The sequence below is a fragment of the Vidua macroura genome, chromosome 6, assembly GCF_024509145.1.
Source record: "Vidua macroura isolate BioBank_ID:100142 chromosome 6, ASM2450914v1, whole genome shotgun sequence".
Classification (NCBI taxonomy): Eukaryota; Metazoa; Chordata; class Aves; order Passeriformes; family Viduidae; genus Vidua; species Vidua macroura.
Genome location: NC_071576.1, coordinates 150,912 through 168,317, shown reverse-complemented (window position 1 = coordinate 168,317; position 17,406 = coordinate 150,912).

Genomic DNA, 17,406 nt, shown 5'->3' with positions numbered 1-17,406 from the left:
CTGTCCTCATCACTGGGACACCTCACTGGACACAGCTGACCAGCAGCCAAATGGAACAGCAGATACAATGGAGTCTGTTGATGCCCAGGACATCAAGAGGACAAGAGGAAAGTGAATCTGGTTCTGGCAGAATCAGCCCTAAAGCAAGGGCCAGAGCTAGCCCAAATCTGAGGGGAAGAGTGCGCTCTCCACACTCTCAGATTCTCCCACACTGGTTTGTGACTTCTGCTGAGCTTCACAGTGGAGGGAAGAACTGGATATCTGCTATCTCTAACACCTGTATGGGTCAGACTCTGTCTGGCTGATTCTTGTCAAAATAGAAGCATGGCTGTTTGATGATTAATTCAGCTGGAAGCATTCTGCTTATAAATGAGATTTAGGAGCAAGGGCAAAACAAAATACTGTAGATACCAAACCAAAATAAATCCATCCAAAACCCTATCACAAAATAGCAATGAAAATTTACAAAGGTGGGTAGCCCTATCTGTGAAATGCAGGTCACTTCTTCAGTGGTCATACTGGCACATCAAAGGTGCTGATAAACGCTCTGTATAAAGAGCATTCCTACTGCTAAAAGTGAAACTGCAAACTAAATTAACTCCTATTACAAAAAAACATTATAATAAAGAAATATATAATTTCTTTTTTATCACTTGTGGCTGGAAAATTATATAGCACAATTAAAGTCTTCACTTGTGACAGTGATTCAGCAAGAAGCTTAAGCTGCCAATAGTGATGATCAGTGCTAAATTCCTACAGTCATTTTAATTTCTGTCACTACACTAGAAGAACCCCTATGCTCTTGCTTTACCACAGTAATTACTTTATCCTATGACAAAGAGTTACAAGGTAAGTATTGCTGACTGTGATGCAGGTGGCAAAAGGTTTGTTCAAAGCACTTCCACAGTAATTCCCTGGACAGCTCCAAGCTTCAGAGATGCCTGCTTTCCCAGTGTCTGTTTCTTCCTTACTTGCACTCACACTTGCTGATATTGTTCTCCGTGATGTTTTCTTCAGTTGGGATTTTGAGCTGTGTAAGGCTCCTTGAAGGTGTGAAATAAAGGTCCATCAAAGTCTTACTGCTGAAAGTTGAATACCACCCAAAACAACAAATAGGTTTTGACAGGCTCCAAGCAGCATGTCTTTGCATTAGTAGTGATTTCATTTCGGCAGCCTGAGTCTTAGAGATACTATCTACTTTTTTAGCCTATAGTAAAGAATACACTTTGTAGCTGCAGAAATCCACTGGTGTCTGTAGAATCTCAAATTTACACTTGGAAACATTTGTGTGGAAAATGAATGTGGGCCCTTGAAAACTATGTAATGCCAGCAGTCTAGCAAGGAAAAGGTGCTTTTGTCAGAAAAACAATCCCATGTAGCAATCAGCTCTAACCCTGGTTATTTCCAAGGAACAAGAACAAATCACTCTTGCAGGAGCTGACAGTGTCTGGGGCAGCAGGGCTGGGGCCCACCATCCATCACAGGCCACGGTTTCAGCAGCTACATCCCACCCTGACGTGTTTGAGGGGGGTCATTATCTGGGGGCAGGCAGGTAGTATTTGCTTTTATCATTCTCCACTGTTATTTTGATGCAGTTATTCAGCGCTACTATGAACTTTTATTCCCCAAAGTTACTAGGGAACTCAAATAAATAAGTGGATTTGTTCAGTGGAAAGGTACTGGCTAAAGAGATATGGAAAGACATTGCATTCAAATTTCATGTCCTGTCAATCAATCGTTTCTAAAATAAGATATTTTAAGATATAAGATATTGTATATCTTTTATATCTTAAGCTATCTTATTTGTTTTGGAAATCTGCAGTTTCACTGGACAATACAATCCTCTGTGCAAAACAACACAAATCCTGAAGTTTCAAAAGTTATCACTTCAAGCAGTGATGCAGCATAGTTAGTCGTGGAGTGAGAGCTCAGTACTGAGCTGGCGCCCTTGGCCCAGTGACGAGGTTCTGCTGCAGGGAGGGCTCGTCCTGGGGCTGCCTGTGCTGGGTGGGTGCCCCTAGCTGGGTGTCACACCCACTCCTCTGGGCACCCACAGAGAAACAAACTCTGCTCTGCCTCCCCTGTTAGGCTGCATGAGCCAAGAACAAAGTACCAGAGAGCACCAGAGACTGACAGCCTGCTCTGGGATAGCAAAGAATAAGACCTGCAGTAAAAATAAAACCAAACCAGAGATGGGTTGTAAATAGTTCAGACTGGATGTTTAAGAGTGTGCCCATATTTAATACTCTGTGTCCTGCTACTTGTAGCTCCAGCCTTGTGCTCTGATCAGCAGCTCCTTTATGAGGCTTCAGAGTTTCCCACAAGGTTTCTGTGTACTTTAGTCAAGAGCAGCAAGGTAAGAATGATGGTTTTTGTATCTATTTGACACTTCAAGTTTATTTCCCAGCATGTCTTTCTGTTTTTCAAGTAACTCCTGAATACTCATTTAATGGAGTTCTTTAGCGATCAGCCAGAGTGTACTTGCATGCAGTCAATAAAGCTGTGAAGATTTTTGAGCTAACCAATCCTTTCTACAGGCAAAACTTTGTAAATTGCTCCTGATATAATTCCTTAGGGTCACTGACTAAGGTTGACATACCTGTGGTTCTTCACATTGTGGTTCTTCACGGTGTGAAGCCTTGAAGGTACATAAGAAATCCATAATGCCTGAATATATCCCTTTTGACTTTCTTCTAGTTTCATTATCATGTTTTCAGTGCAAGAGGAAATTATTCAATTATTCAAAAATTGTATCATATATAATTTTCCTAATTAATAAAACTGAAACAAATACATTTTTCTCTTCTTTGAGGAACCAAGCAGATAATTTTAACTTGTTTAAAAATAAACTTTTTAAATGTGCAAATAGGCTGAGAAGCAGTCTGAATCGGGTAGTGTTATGAAATTTAGCAGGCTAAGTGCTAGTCTCCATATTTTCTGTCGACATGAAGTACTCAAGTTTGCACTGTTAACTTGTTTATGTAATGAGTTGTTCAAGAAGCCACCCTGATTCCATGTGGTTTTCCTGTGTGACCTCACTGGGCCTATTTGCATGAAATGAATTGTACTATCTCCATTCCAGTCTGAATAACAGCAGCAACAACAATAACAATAATAACAGCTATTGTTGTTAGTATTACTATTGTTATTACTGTCATGGAACATTCTGATTTTTTTAAATGTGGGCATAAGTCAGACACTGCCAGAAGATCCCCACTTTAGTTGTCAAGAAGTTTGTACATATTAACTCAAAGGTGAGAGTGTATTTCTAAAGCAGAGGACAAGACTGTATCTTCCCAACATTCTGTACAGAATAACATGGCAGAAAAGGCTTTGTTAAGGTATCAGATGGACAGGGTCTTTTGAAATCTCAATGCCAGATTTTTGCTGCTAGTCTTCAGCAGTAGCTAAGTAAGCAGAGATAAGTAAGCTGCTTCTGTATCTGGCTGGGTTCTGTGGGAACAGGAGATTCATGTGGAGAAGGGCCTGGACTCAGTAAAATGACAATTCCTCTGTTGGGAATGGAGCAGGGGACTGTGACACACTGGAGCCTGGTTGCATTTGAAATTTTCTCAGCACTTCTATGCATAGGGAGACCCCTGATTGTCACCAGGGCCACTTTTCAAAATCATACAAATACATCTCAAAATGCTTCTTGTGGTTTTGGAGACATATAGGTGTGATGCAAACTCTGCAGGCCCTTGGGATGCTCTGGTTATTCCTGACACTATGAGCTAGTGTCTGGCAGCTTGGGTTTTGGTAAGGTCGCTGCTCTGATGGCTCCTAGACAGGCAGTGCTAAGGCAGGTTCCTGCAGAAACCTGTGTGATCTGTGTGATGTGATTGATGGGATTGACGTGATGTGATGTGATGTGATGTGATGTGAAAGCCCAGAGAGGTGCAGAGAGAGCACAACTCTTCAGAGTAGCTGCTCTGACTTGATACAGAGCTCTGCCCTGTAGGAAACTTGGCTCCTCCAACAGAGTTTGAACTGTTATACAGTTTTTCTTTTCTTATCTCATGTGTTCTCTTTGTAACAAAAAGCAAACAGGGCTAGACAGCAGGATGACAAACCTCAATACCTCAAAATACTGACACTGAAATACTTATCTCAAATCTGACCTATATACTTATTAAAATTATATTATGAATTTTTTTAAAGTCACAAATAAATACATAAGATACACTGAAAATGCCTTGAACTAACTGATATAATAAGTTCAGTTCTCTGAGTTTGGTTTAAAACAAACAAAAAACCAAACCAAACAAGCAAAAACCCAAACAAACAAATAAACTACAAGCATGAAAGTCAGTTATCAAAAAGATCCTGCTTGGCAGACTACATTTGTTTCTAATCCAGTTCAGAAATTTAGGCAGGATTCTCCAGTTGTGGAATAAAGCCAAAAACATTTAAATGAGCAGCCAGACACAACATGAATTTATGTCCCTCAATCCAATCAGATAACTCATCTAATTAGATGGTGGAGTCAAAAGCTAATTGCTAATTAAGAACACAGTATCTGTGAAAAATGCCCCTTGCCTTCTCTGGTGAGTGTCCCTCCCTTTGCACAGGGCTCACGAGATCCGGGCTCCTGCTCTGCTGACCCACAAGGGATTCCAGCTGGAACAGGGCAGCAGAGCCTCCATCCCAGAGCAGCTGCCTCCCCTCTGGGCTGCCCAGACAAGCTGGGCTGGGCTGAGCCTGTCCTGAGGGGCACGGAGCACGTGTCCAACCCCACAGCCCGAAACCCTAGGAGCTCCTTGTTTATTGTAAGCTTACCATCACATACATTTGCAGACGTTTGGCCTCTAGTGTGTGTTCTTTCCTGCCAGTTTGAACAGAATGCAAGAGTTTATTTCCCAGTTTACTAAAAATTTGAACCAGAATAACAACAAAAACCACCAAAGGACTCCAATTTGGTTTTAGAATTAGATAGTTTTCAGATGGATGCAACATCTCTGGACAGGAACTTTAAGGTGGCAAATGGAGAATAAGCATAGTCCTCAATTTCTTTTTGATAGACCTCTGTTAGCTGTTATACTGAAAGCATAATACCCTGCTTCTAAGTAAAAAAAACCACACAAATCCCAAACAAACAAACAAGCAAACAAAAAAAAAAAAAAAAACAGCCCACCAGAACCACATGTAGAACAGATTGTTTGCTTTGTTGAGTATCTCCTCATCCCCTCCCCTCAATAATCAGCCTAGTAGTTTTGTTGTTTTGCTTCCTCAAGGGAAGTAATTTCTATATTTACCTTGAATGAAAGACATTATTCTACAGTTTTAGTGCAAGTTCACAGGTTCTCCTTCTCTATGCAACATTAATTTGTTCATATGCTTATCTTAACAACTACTGCTAAAGTGGATATAACAGTCAAGCAGTAATGTTTAAATGCACACCAAGTAAACCACAGATCGGTGTTAGTGCTCAAACTGCTATTAAGAGGTCAGCTATCCTGACCTTACTAAAGGCCTGGTGGCCTTTAGTAACTGGAAAATAACAACTGGACCTTAAAAATGATATATCAGTAATGGATATAAAAAGAATGAAAGTCGCCCCTAAGGTGACTGTTGATTCACAACCAAATAAAGGCTGATACCACACGGAATGAGGCATCAAGGAGAGCCCAAGCAGTGCAGAAATGAACACAGCAAAAAGGAGAGGGATGATGTCATGGGGCAGCCCAGGAGAAGGTCAGCAGGTGATGAGAGAGGATTAAATGGTCCTCAGCTCCCGCAAGGAAGGAAACAGACAAGCAGCCTGTTACAGCTTCTTCATGAAGGCTTGCTCTTTTTTACTTGCCTGTGAGCAATGCCCTTTGGGACATTCTGACAGAAACAGAATTTTATCCTATATGTCACACATTATGTAGGGGTATGTGGCTACTCTTCTGGGATCCTTTTAATGCCTAATATCTGATCTGTTTAACTTGAAGACACTATGTGTTCACTTCAAGAGAAATACAGTTTTGCATTACTTTCCTAGGCAGAACTAGAGAAGACACAGTAAATTACAAATTACACTTATGGTGCTGGGTTGGTCAGGTTTTTTAATTAAGATTTCTTTGAACATCAGAATTACAATATATGCAGTTGCTTTCTGAACTCAACAAAAGTCCTTCAAAATGAAGAAGATTTTATTATCTGATGAAAAAAGTAATTACAATATTAAAATGAGATTAATAGGAACAGTTGTGCCCTGAAGAAAACTGGACTGTGATACTGAAAACATGCTTTCTGTTTTCTGAGGAAAGTGAATAGAGAGAGAAGGAAGGGACAGAGATAACAAACCACTGGAGAGAGGAATATTACTGTAAGAAAGATGCCACAATAGAAGACATACCACAGCATGTTGTGTTAAACTTTAACCAATGAAAGCTGCATGTTTAGAATGTTTCACAAAAACACTCTTGACATTGATACTTTGGGGATTATTTTTCATCATATGTCTGCTATTTGGCAATTAGTCAGCAGCTGTACTGCAGCACATCTGGTTCCTCTCTCCACAACTGAAAGCTCAGAAACTGAATATTCATCGGTGTCCTGCTTTCAGCTGGGATAGAGTTAATTTTCAGGTCAGCAGCTCATATTTCAGGGTTATGTTTTGGATTTAGGATAAGAATAATGTTGATGACATGCTGATGTTTTGGTTGTTGCTCAGCAATGCTCACCCTGTCAAGGACTTTGCTCTGCTGCTAGGAAGAAGGGGAGCAAGAAGCCAGGAGGGAGCACAGCCAGTGCAGGTGACCCAGACTGGCCATGGTTATGCTCCACACCCCAGAAACCCCTTACCCAGTATATAAACTGGGGGGGAATTGGTGGGGATGAGACAATCACTGCTGGAGACAGGCTGGGGACGGGTCAGTGAGTGGTGAGCGACTGTACTGGGCGTCACTTTTGTGTCTTGGGTTTTATTCCTCTCTCTTTCTCCTTTTCATAGTAATTATTATTTTTGGTTTTATTATTATACTTAGTGTTATCATACAGTATTTTATTTCAATCATTAAACTGTTACCATCTCAACCCACAAGATTTTCTCTTTCCTCTTTGATTCTTCTCCCCACTGGGGGTGAGGGGGGAACTCTGTGGTGCTTCACTACTGGCCAGAGCTAAGCCACAACAATCCAGCACAAGACTGCTGCAGACTCTCCCTGAATTTGAGCACTCTCCTGTAAAATACCAAGGAGAAACATTCACTGGTTCTGCTTTTGAACTTGATCCTTATAAAAGCTTGGACCTTGTTTAAGTTCAGCAATACATAGCTTTATGTCTGAGATGCAGTAACCCCACATATAAGGGAAGTAACCTTCACACATGGGGCTGGCTGGTAAGAAGGCAGCCCTGCAGAAAAGGATCTGAGGGCCACGGTGTACCAGTCAAGCAGGAGACATCAACATGCCTTACAGGAAAAGCCAACTGTGCCCTGGGCAATGGCAGCAAGAGCACAGCCAGCCGAGTGAGAAGCTGATGCTTCTCTCACCATATGGTCACTGGGTCCAGTCTGGGATTCCCAGTAGAAGATGGACCTGGATGCACCAGACTGTGCCCAGTAGATGCCACTTATCTGGCTGGGCTGGAGCCCAGGATCAGAGAGAAGAAGCTGGTAAGAGAGTTGTGTCATGGCACTTCAATATCACAGCCTCACATTCTCATCCTTGCCTTTGTTTTGTTCTCTGTGATACCAAAGCATGTTGGATAATTTCCCAGTCATGTGCCAGTAAGTGCACTGTGGTGGATCCTGAATGTTGGATGATACCTAAATTCAAGTTGAAGAGTGTGAATCAGTTATTTTTGCTTACAGCCCTCTTGTTTTATAAGTAAGGAAGAACATTGTTTCTAAGTAGTCTTGATTTGAGGAGTCTACTGAGCAGACCAGTCAACCCTAGGACTATGATAGCGTACAAGATAAAGGAAGAACAATCTAAGAAGCAAAGAGATTATTGATTGATTCAGTTAGCCAAAGGAAGAAATAGCCTTTACACTGAGACTGGCTGGTTCTGTGTCAAAGTTGGATTTCCTGTTGGTACCACACATAGCAGTGGCATTTGTTCACTGACAAGTACCAGAGTAACCCAAGCCCTACAGATGTCTAAGAGAGAGCAACAGCTATAGAGACAGCCTGTAGAGAGATAGACAGGTATTTTCCTGGTTTTGACATAGCAAACTTCAGGAAAACAAACATACTGAAGATTTCATACTCGAGATAGCAGAGATGACAGGAAGCTGGAATTCCCTATTTCTGAGATTTAGGTTTAAATGTTCTGTATGTTTTGGTGTAAATAAACAGCAAAAATTGAAACCTGTGTTCACAAAATGCCTATGAACACTATGTGAGGAAATATGAAAGTAGCTTTGTTTGGCTGAGGTAGTTTAGAAGTACTCTGATAGTCTACACTGCAACTTTATTAGGGAACATTAAAAGACAAGATAAAGCAGGGAAAATGCTACACAATTGTACAGCAAAGTTCAGGAAAAAGTCCCCATTAAATCTTTATTTATCTCAAGGTGACACTACTTTCAATAACAGTTTATGCTTTAAAAGTTGATGTGAAAATGAAAACTTTTCTCCCCTGGTTGTTGTATTGAAAAAAGTAGCAACCAAAGAAAGGAAAATAACTATATCTCTGAGTTTCCTAATAGCAAACCTTCTGTGTAAAGGCAGAAATCTCAGTCCCTGCTTAAAAGGGTGTGTCCTTCACCAAGTCATGACTAGCACAGGTAAGGGAGCTGTAGTTACCTGCTATGGGCCCAGGCATCCCTAGAAATCCATCCAAAGCAGAAGGCACATGCTGAGGAAGATATTTCAGCCAGATTAAGGATGGATTAACAGCTATGAAGTGTACCAGCAGGAACACCAGGGCTGTGTGTTGAACATGGGCCATCTGCTCAGGGGCAGCAAAGGATCAGCGCCTCACCAGTGCTGACAGTTCACTCCTTGTGCTCCCTCCTTGTGTTCACTCCTTGTGCTCCCTCCTTGTGCTCCCTCCTTGTACTCACTCCTTGTGTGCTCACTCCTTGCACTTTCTTCTTGTGTGCTCAATCCTTGTGCTCCCTCCTTGTGCTTGCTCCTTCTGCTCACTCCTTGTGTTCTCACTCCTTGTACTCCTTGTGTTCACTCCTTGTGCTCCCTCCTTGTGCTCCCTCCTTGTGCTCCCTCCTTGTACTCACTCCTTGTGTTTGCTCCTTGTGCTCGCTCCTTGTGTGCTCACTACTCCTTGTGCTCACTCCTTGTGCTCACTCTTTGTACTCCTTGTGTTCACTCCTTGCGTTCGCTCCTTGTGCTCACTCCTTGTCTGCTCACTTCTTGTGCTCACTCCTTGCCCGGGCAGGTCCCCTCTGTGCCAGCACCTCAAAGCCACGGGCAGCTTCAGCTGGCTCTGAAGAGCCCACTTAAACATGACTGGCACTGTCCTCAGGTGCTGCAGCTCAAAACCACCCTTTCTGCAAAGCTACATTTGCCTCCTTCCAGGACAGCTGCTGCAGATGGTGCCCCTGATCCATCTAATCCCTGACCCATGCCCAGGAGTTATTTGGAACAATGCTGAATCCCACAGATGACACCTGTGCAAAAGGCCCATGGCATTACGTCAGTGTAGAGGCCTGAGTTCCTGGGAATGTTGCCTGGCACTTTACTTACACAGTCTTCCCTGTGTGGTAGCCTGGCTACCTAGAGGAGCAGGGCCTGAAAACTACACCCTCACATCAACAGTATAACTTGCTAATACTGGAATGGAAGAAAATACTAAAATTTCAGTTTACCACTACTTAGTCCCTTATTCTAATATACTTCTTGCACATATCTAGGAACAACACTTGAAGATTTTTGTATGCCCTTATCCCTGGACCCTTTTTTGCTGAGAAATACTTTACAGAGAAGCACCACAACCTGATCCTACAATCTTGTTGCAGATTATTCATACAAAGAATTTAATTACAAATGACAGAGTAACTGTCATTTACATTTCAGTTGAAAAGATTCCCTAATAGAATAACCTGCTTCTTTTGGAGAAATAAAATTTGCAGTATAGTTCCGTCTGTATGGGCACTTAAAATGTCCTGGAGTATAGTCCATGGCTTTACAGACAGGGGCCAATTGCTTTCATAATGAGTAATACAGTTTGCAAAATAATCGTTATCAAACTTTCATGCAAGCTGATCTTGCTCTATTAGCTCTATTTCAGACAATGGAGTTTCATAATAGCTTTAAAGAGGTAAAGGTCTGTTCTTAAAAAAAAAAAAAAATTAATCCCACTACTATTGCTGTGGAAATTCACTACTCAAAATATTTCTGATTATTAAGTTCATAGCGCCATTAAAGAAAATTCAAGCACATAAAGCAGGAATATTACAAGTTCTGATGACGGCCATTTAGTCATAAAACTATTTTGGTGACAGCCTTTTAGTCATAAAACTATTCTGAATTTATTTTTAAATTAATTAGAAAATACAAGTTATGGGTTATGACAAGAAGCTACAAAACAGAACCTAGAAAATATGCAAGTAGAAAGATGAGCTTCTACACTTTGTTTCATTGTTGTATTATGAGATCACTTGTAACACATACCAGATTTAAAGACTGGTTTTCTAAAACTTTGAATCACTAAGAAGATTATTCATTTTGTTGTGTGTTTTCCTTGGTGATCCATCCATTGCATCCCTTCCAGTGCTAAAAATATTGTCATTCTACTGGTACACTGCCAGCATATCAAACTCAAACCAATGATATCAGCCCTATATCCCTCACTAGAAAGTACTTCAGTCACACTGTATAATTTTCTAGTGCAGCAATTTTGACATGGTGCTTCACAGGCTACTTCAACATGTTCTTTGGAAGGTGGATTATGTTTGGAAAATGCTGTCAGACACATGGTGGAATTCTGGGGGTGTCCTGCATAGGGAAAAGAGTTGGTCTTGATGCTCCTGATGGTCCCTTCCTACTCAGCATATTCTGTGATTCTGTGATTCAACAGAGAAGCTCTGCCCTTCACTGGAAAATGCATTGTATTAGTCCATAAATCTAAAGTGATGATGAAGTATCCAAGCAGGGCTCTTGCCCCTCCTTTTCCTCAGTCCCCTTTGTGCCACCCATGCTTGCTTTTTCAGAGTTTGTCCAAAGCAGCTACAAAATGTACTCTGTTCTTTGCTGCCTTGACATTTCCAGTAAATGGTGTTTCTTTTCAGGGCTCTGCCAAGGTACCCACAAAGCAGCACAAACAGCCCAGACCTTTCTCAAACAGCCTTATAGGAAGACTGAGAATTCACAGGTAAGCATTTAGGATTCAAAGGGACTTGTTTCAGCTGTGTGGAAAGGCTTCCATTTGGCCATCAGCTCAACAAATCTAGAATTGCTTCAAATAACAGCAAACAATTTGGGGTTCTATGAGCAGAAAAAGTTCTTCTTCTGAACAGAAGGGCAACATAAATGCAGCTACCCATCTGATATATTCATACTGCATGTTTTTACTTGCAAATATATTTTAAAATTCTCTCAGATCATTGCATAGATAAATTTTAAGAAGTCCTCTAATCACTACTCAGTTCTGAAAAGAAGAATAGAGGGGTAAGATGGCCTCTTTGATTTAAAATGATCTAAATATGTTAAACAAATGTGGCTGAGACAGTCTGTAAAAGTCAGGGAACTACTTTTAAAATTTCTGATCTGGTAGTAATTCATCAAACCTAATATGGTCTGCTCTTCCAACACTTGCAGAGTGAGAGTTTAAAATGTGTTTCTTCTTCTCCTGGTCTGAAGAAGCAGGAAAATTTATAAACTTTCTCACATGAAAAGAACTATTTCTAATACTATGCAATACTTACAGTGCTTGGACTATGATAATAATTAAAGTAGATTTTCATGTCAGCCATGTGAATAATTATTCCAATGCATCATGGTACGTGATTTTGATTTCTAGGTGTTGAACATGAATGTTTAACTAGGGTTTTCACTGAATAGTCATACTCTGATCTCAGGCATGTTCCTTTTTTATGTTCTATGGGAATGTAGAGGCAAAAAAAGATGAAAGAAATTGCATGCTACACTGTAGTTCCATAATTAATCATTTATTTACCATATATTTTTCCCACTTTTTCTTACAATAAAACAGTTACTAGCATAAACTTAGCCAGTGTAATAATTCTTCATTATTTCTAAATATCTTCAGTAATTTTGCTTCATCATGAATTTATTGTTGGACTCAAACTGCTAGACCTAACTAGTCTAGAACAGCACTATCAGAGCAACACTGCGGGTTTTGTGACTTGTCTGAAGGATATTCACAACACACAATGGTTCTGAATGTATATGAAACTAGTGATACAGGCCAAATATTCCACTGAAACATTCTGTAGATGACAAGTGACAAGGGGTTTGTCTCCTCCCTCTATAGCAGTTTACTGGGACAAGTGACATGTGCAGAGTGGACACTGTGAGAGTTGACAAGCTGAAAGGAGGTGGCCTAAAATTTGCTTAACCCATCTTCTCCAGGAATAAAACAGATAACTCAGAATCTGAGCACAAAGCAGGTTAGATCTGAGGGTTGGAGTAAAGAGAAGGATCTGCTCTGCTTTTCAGGGACTGGGTGGTCCCTACAGCCTGACCACCCCTTGCAGAACAAGTTACTGCTGGAAACCACCAAGGGAAGGATCTGGACCTGGCAAAGAGTGACTGGGGAGAGGGGCTTCTGGGCTTCTTCCTGGGCTTCTGTTAAGTTTCTTCTCTTCTTCGGCTGTTGGCAAAGACAAAACCAAGACAATACAGATGTGGTTTATTTGCTTTTCAAGGCACAAAAACATTTGAAGAACCTGCTAAAATAAATGAAACACACCAGCCTTCTCAGATTCAAAGGCTGAAGGGAGCTCCCTGCCCACCTGGAGTTTTAGAAATCTCTAATTTGTAGGACTACAGGTAAGAGTCGACATCTGGGGATGTGGCAATATATGTGATGCCATGAAAGATTCTGCACATGTACTTATGCAACCTATAAAATACTTTTAAAATTCAAACGCTTTTTTAAATGGCTTCAGGAAGAAAAGATATAGCAACTCTGCCTCTTTCCTGAGCTATGGGCAAAACTGACAGCAGAGATGACACTTTGGAAAGGCATCTCCAAGTGGTCTTTTCCAGAGCTCAAGAGAACATGTTGACAGACTCATATTTCCATAATGAAAAATGTTATTATATTCCTCATGAAAATAGAAGTTTTTTAGCAAATAAAAATTAATTAGAACTGTTAGAGGCAAGGGCAGTTTCAGGGAGCTTCAAAAATTCAGATGGACTGAAGGCTCTGTGGAAGGAATAATATAATTCTCGGTCCTTGTAATGCCTGTCAGGCTCACTGTCATTGCTAGATCCTTCCTACTTTCTGTAAATTTGTACACAGCCATGCACATACCAAAACTTGCATATGAATGCAAACACATATTTTAACTATATCTGGAGTTTAACTTTCAACTACCGTTATGTTAAGACGGGTTTTTATTACACTTAAAAGATATTTGAAATCTCTAGTGGTTTTAAGACATCTTTGATCAATGCTTTGGCATTCATACCTGTTTCAACAGTGAGCTGCACTATTCAGGATGAGTTTTGATGAGACAGAAGCACAATATGGAGGAGCAGACTTGTTCTGAAGAGTCAGAAGAGTCTTGGCAAGAGAGGGTGCTGCACAGACACTCTGTCAAAGCCAGTGCACGGGTCAGCGCTCTGGGTTTTTAACTACAAACAGGTTGCAAGGAGCTAATGTGGTGGGGAAAGGCAGATGCTGAATGAGCAGTTACTTTTCAGTAAAAAAAAAGGTGCAATAGTGACCCATACATTGGTGCAGCAGCACCAAGCCAGGGCACATGCTGAGGAGAGCTATTTTTCGTGGCACAGACAGTAGGACAGTTGTAGGGCTGCAAGACAATCACTGGCTATCACAACTGAGTTATGAGCACTCCCCACAAACGATGACCTTGACTGGTGGACGCATAAGAGTGCTGCTGTGTTTCGTTCAGTTTTGGGGTATTTTTTGCAACCATTTTAGTACCCATAGAAAAGTTGCAGTTTTAGAGAAGTTTGGGTTGTCTCTTCTAAAACTTGCACCCTTGTTTTATGCAGAGATTTAGCCTGGGTTAACAGAGAAACACAACTGCTTGGCTTTGTCAGCTTATAAAAATCAACAAATTAATGCCTACTTTGGAGAAAGTTAGTTATTTAGTTTGTTATGCTTAGTTCTCTAGACAGCTATACAAATCCATCTTTTTAGCCATCTTTAAATATTGCTAAAACATATTTTCAGAAAGAGATTAATGCTCTCAGGAATTGCTAGAGCTAGTATCAGGTTAAAATCACTATTCCATGATAGATGTAGTCTCCAGCAACCTACAGGAGTGTTCAGAGCATGACACAGAGGCAGCGTACAGACTCAGGAGGTTGCAGTTATATGTCCTTCCTCTGAGCCACACTGGCTGCTGCATGTTGTAGCTTTCCCTCCTTCATGGGAATTTCTACATCCACCAAAGTATTTCTAATCCAATTATTTATCTGGATCCTTGTACTGCTGTTGTCTGGGACAGAATTGGTTTTCTTCACAGTAGCTTGCATGGTGCTTTGGATCTGTGCTGGAAGCAGCGTGGATCCCATGGGGATGTGCCAGCCCCTGCTGAGCAGCCCTTGCACAGTGCCAGGGGCTGCTCTGCTCCTTACCCACCCCTCAGCCAGGGGGACACCAGGAGCTGGGGGACACAGCTGGGACAGCTGATCCCAACTGGGACACTGTGCTCAGAGCTGGGGGACACAGCTGGGACACTGTGCTTAGCATGTAAAGCTGGGGAAAAAGTCAGGGGGGATGTTTGGAGTGGTGGCATTGGTCTTCCCAAGTCACTGTCATGTGTGCTGGAGGCTGGCTGTCTCAGGGATGGCTGAGCACCTGCCTAGTACGGGAAGCAGGGAATGAATTCCTTGGTTTGCTCTGCTAGGAAGTGAAATTTTTCCTTGACGTACTAAACTGTCTTTATCTCAACCCATGAGTTTTCCCACTGGTACCATCCCAGTTCTCACACTGAAGGCTCACCTGCTATTTTGCTAAGCTCCCCTATTGGCTGAAGGAGTCTGCACAAGCAGAATCATAAAGCAAGTATCATGTCCTATATACCCATTCTACAGTCACAAGATTCTTCTTTCTAACTTCATCAGAAGGGAAGAATTAGCAGGAAAAAAGCTTCTTAATGGTTCATTAAAATGTGATTTATTTTGAAACCAACTAATTTTTGAATTCTCTTTTACTTATGTAATCTGTAGACGAATTGGTATCCATTAACAATGAAATGGTGCAAATATCTGATCAGATTTAAGTGCAAGGCAGCTACCAGACTAGTGTGAAGCTGACTGACTTTTATGCCTGTACACAAAAGAGTTTCCAGCCAGTTTTTAGGAGCATAGAGCCTGGAGCTTATTTTTGTTAGCACATTGCTTCTTTAGATATTAAACCACTGACTTCAGGCAACATGTAGTAGCACATTTCCTCTTTTCCAGAGACTGATCATTGCTTTGAGAGAGCTAATGGCAAGGCAGTGAAGTTTTCTGTTTCCACCTAGTCACTTAGGTGATGTCCTGTGTGCCTAAACATCCTCGGATAGTTGAACTCAGGGCCCAGTTTCAGGAGAAAACACGGAAAAGGAAAGGGCCCCCTATTCTGCTCTGGTAACAATAATGAAAGTGGATTTGGTTCTGGTCCCACCTAGTGGAGCCGGAGTGGTGTCTGCTTCTCCAGTGCCCCATGTCTCACCGTGGCTGCACCTGGGGACTTCCTCAGAGGAGGCGTCAGCCTTTATCTTGGGCCCTGTGCTGTGTCTGAGCTCCCTTTTTCTCCAGCTCCTGGGTCTTGTGGAGCACAGAAACACTTAATGGGCATGAGCATAACAGTTTCAGCTCTACATTGAGGCAATGGCTGCAGCCTCATGTCAAATTTTTCACTTCATCTGGACAACTGCAATGCTTAGGTGCCCATGTTCCTTTGATGTACAATTAACCAAGCAATTAAGGTAGGAAGAGAGAAGAAAGACCTAATTCCTTCTGCAGCACAGGCATTTTCAGTACTTGGCTGCAGTGGGTGATGAGGTGTTAACGACGAGTACTTGTGTATGGTGTGAAGATCCCTCTTTTTCTCTCTCTCTGCTGTGCACCTGGAGCTGTAAAGGGAGCCCCTGCAAAACCCCATCCCTAACACTAGTCTGTTTGACAGGCATCTTTGGGATTATCACTTGCTCATTTATACAGTTCAGCAGCAAAGGATACTCAAGCCTTCACTTCATTTATTCCACAGCATTTTCAGAGGCTTCAGAATTGCTGGAATTGAAACCTTCCCTGATTTCAATGGCTTTCCATCTAGTGTCCCAAAGTCTGAAATGCTTTAGCCCAATAAAGATTTCTGAGACATAAAGCATTAACTTAAGAATTTCATGTGCCGTAACTTATGATGACAAAATAATTCAGTTTTGTCATCTGCCCTTCATTTATGAACTGTGTTAACTACTTTAACTTATCTTCATCTCCCGTAAAGGTTATGACCTGACATAAAAAAAAGAATATACTTTCCAACATTTTTACAAATATTTGATCATATTTTAAAATACTCTTTATAGTAGTCAATCACATTTTAAATGCTGTTAGTTGATTGACCTCCAGAACTTCCTACAGCAGCAATTTCCTCAGTCTAATCGTACATTGCATAATGAAGTCCCTTGTGTTCATTTCAAACTCTTGCCTTTGTTCAGCAAGTGTCCTTCATCTTCCTGATAGGAGATGCAGAGAATATATATTTCCTCATTATTATCCCCAAGTGACCATTCCATGTATAACTGGCACTTTTTCCTATTTCTGGCTCTCAGTAGTTCCCATCCCATAATCAAAGTCAGTATAGGCCATGTGCCCCAACAGATTTATGGCAGAGACAGATGGCACATTTACCCTGTTTTCTTCCTGTATGCACAGATCATATGTTCTTCCTTTCTCTTGCAAGAGAGACAGGTCTGCGATCCAAGACAGCTGAAGGTGTTAGAATCAGACAATGCATTAAGGAATGCAAACCATCAGTTTTATCTGTGTACTAAAGGAAGGCACTGTTCCTAGGGTAGCAGTTTCAGTCTCCCTGAGCTTTAATCATCTCAACTTTGCTAGTTCAAGTGAACTGCTCCTAAAATGCAATGAGCATACTACTTCTGCAGGGAGTATAATTTCTTTGAAAGAAGAGATTCTGGACAGAGAAATGCTTCCCTTGCCATCAGTTCTCCTATTAGGATAAAAACCCCTAAAGATCCATGTTTATTTTGTGGTCCAAAGTACTCCAAGGGACTCATGGCTTTGGGGTTTTTTGATGTGTATTTTCCATTATTCTTCAGGTGCCTTTCAGTAGTGGCCAGTATAAT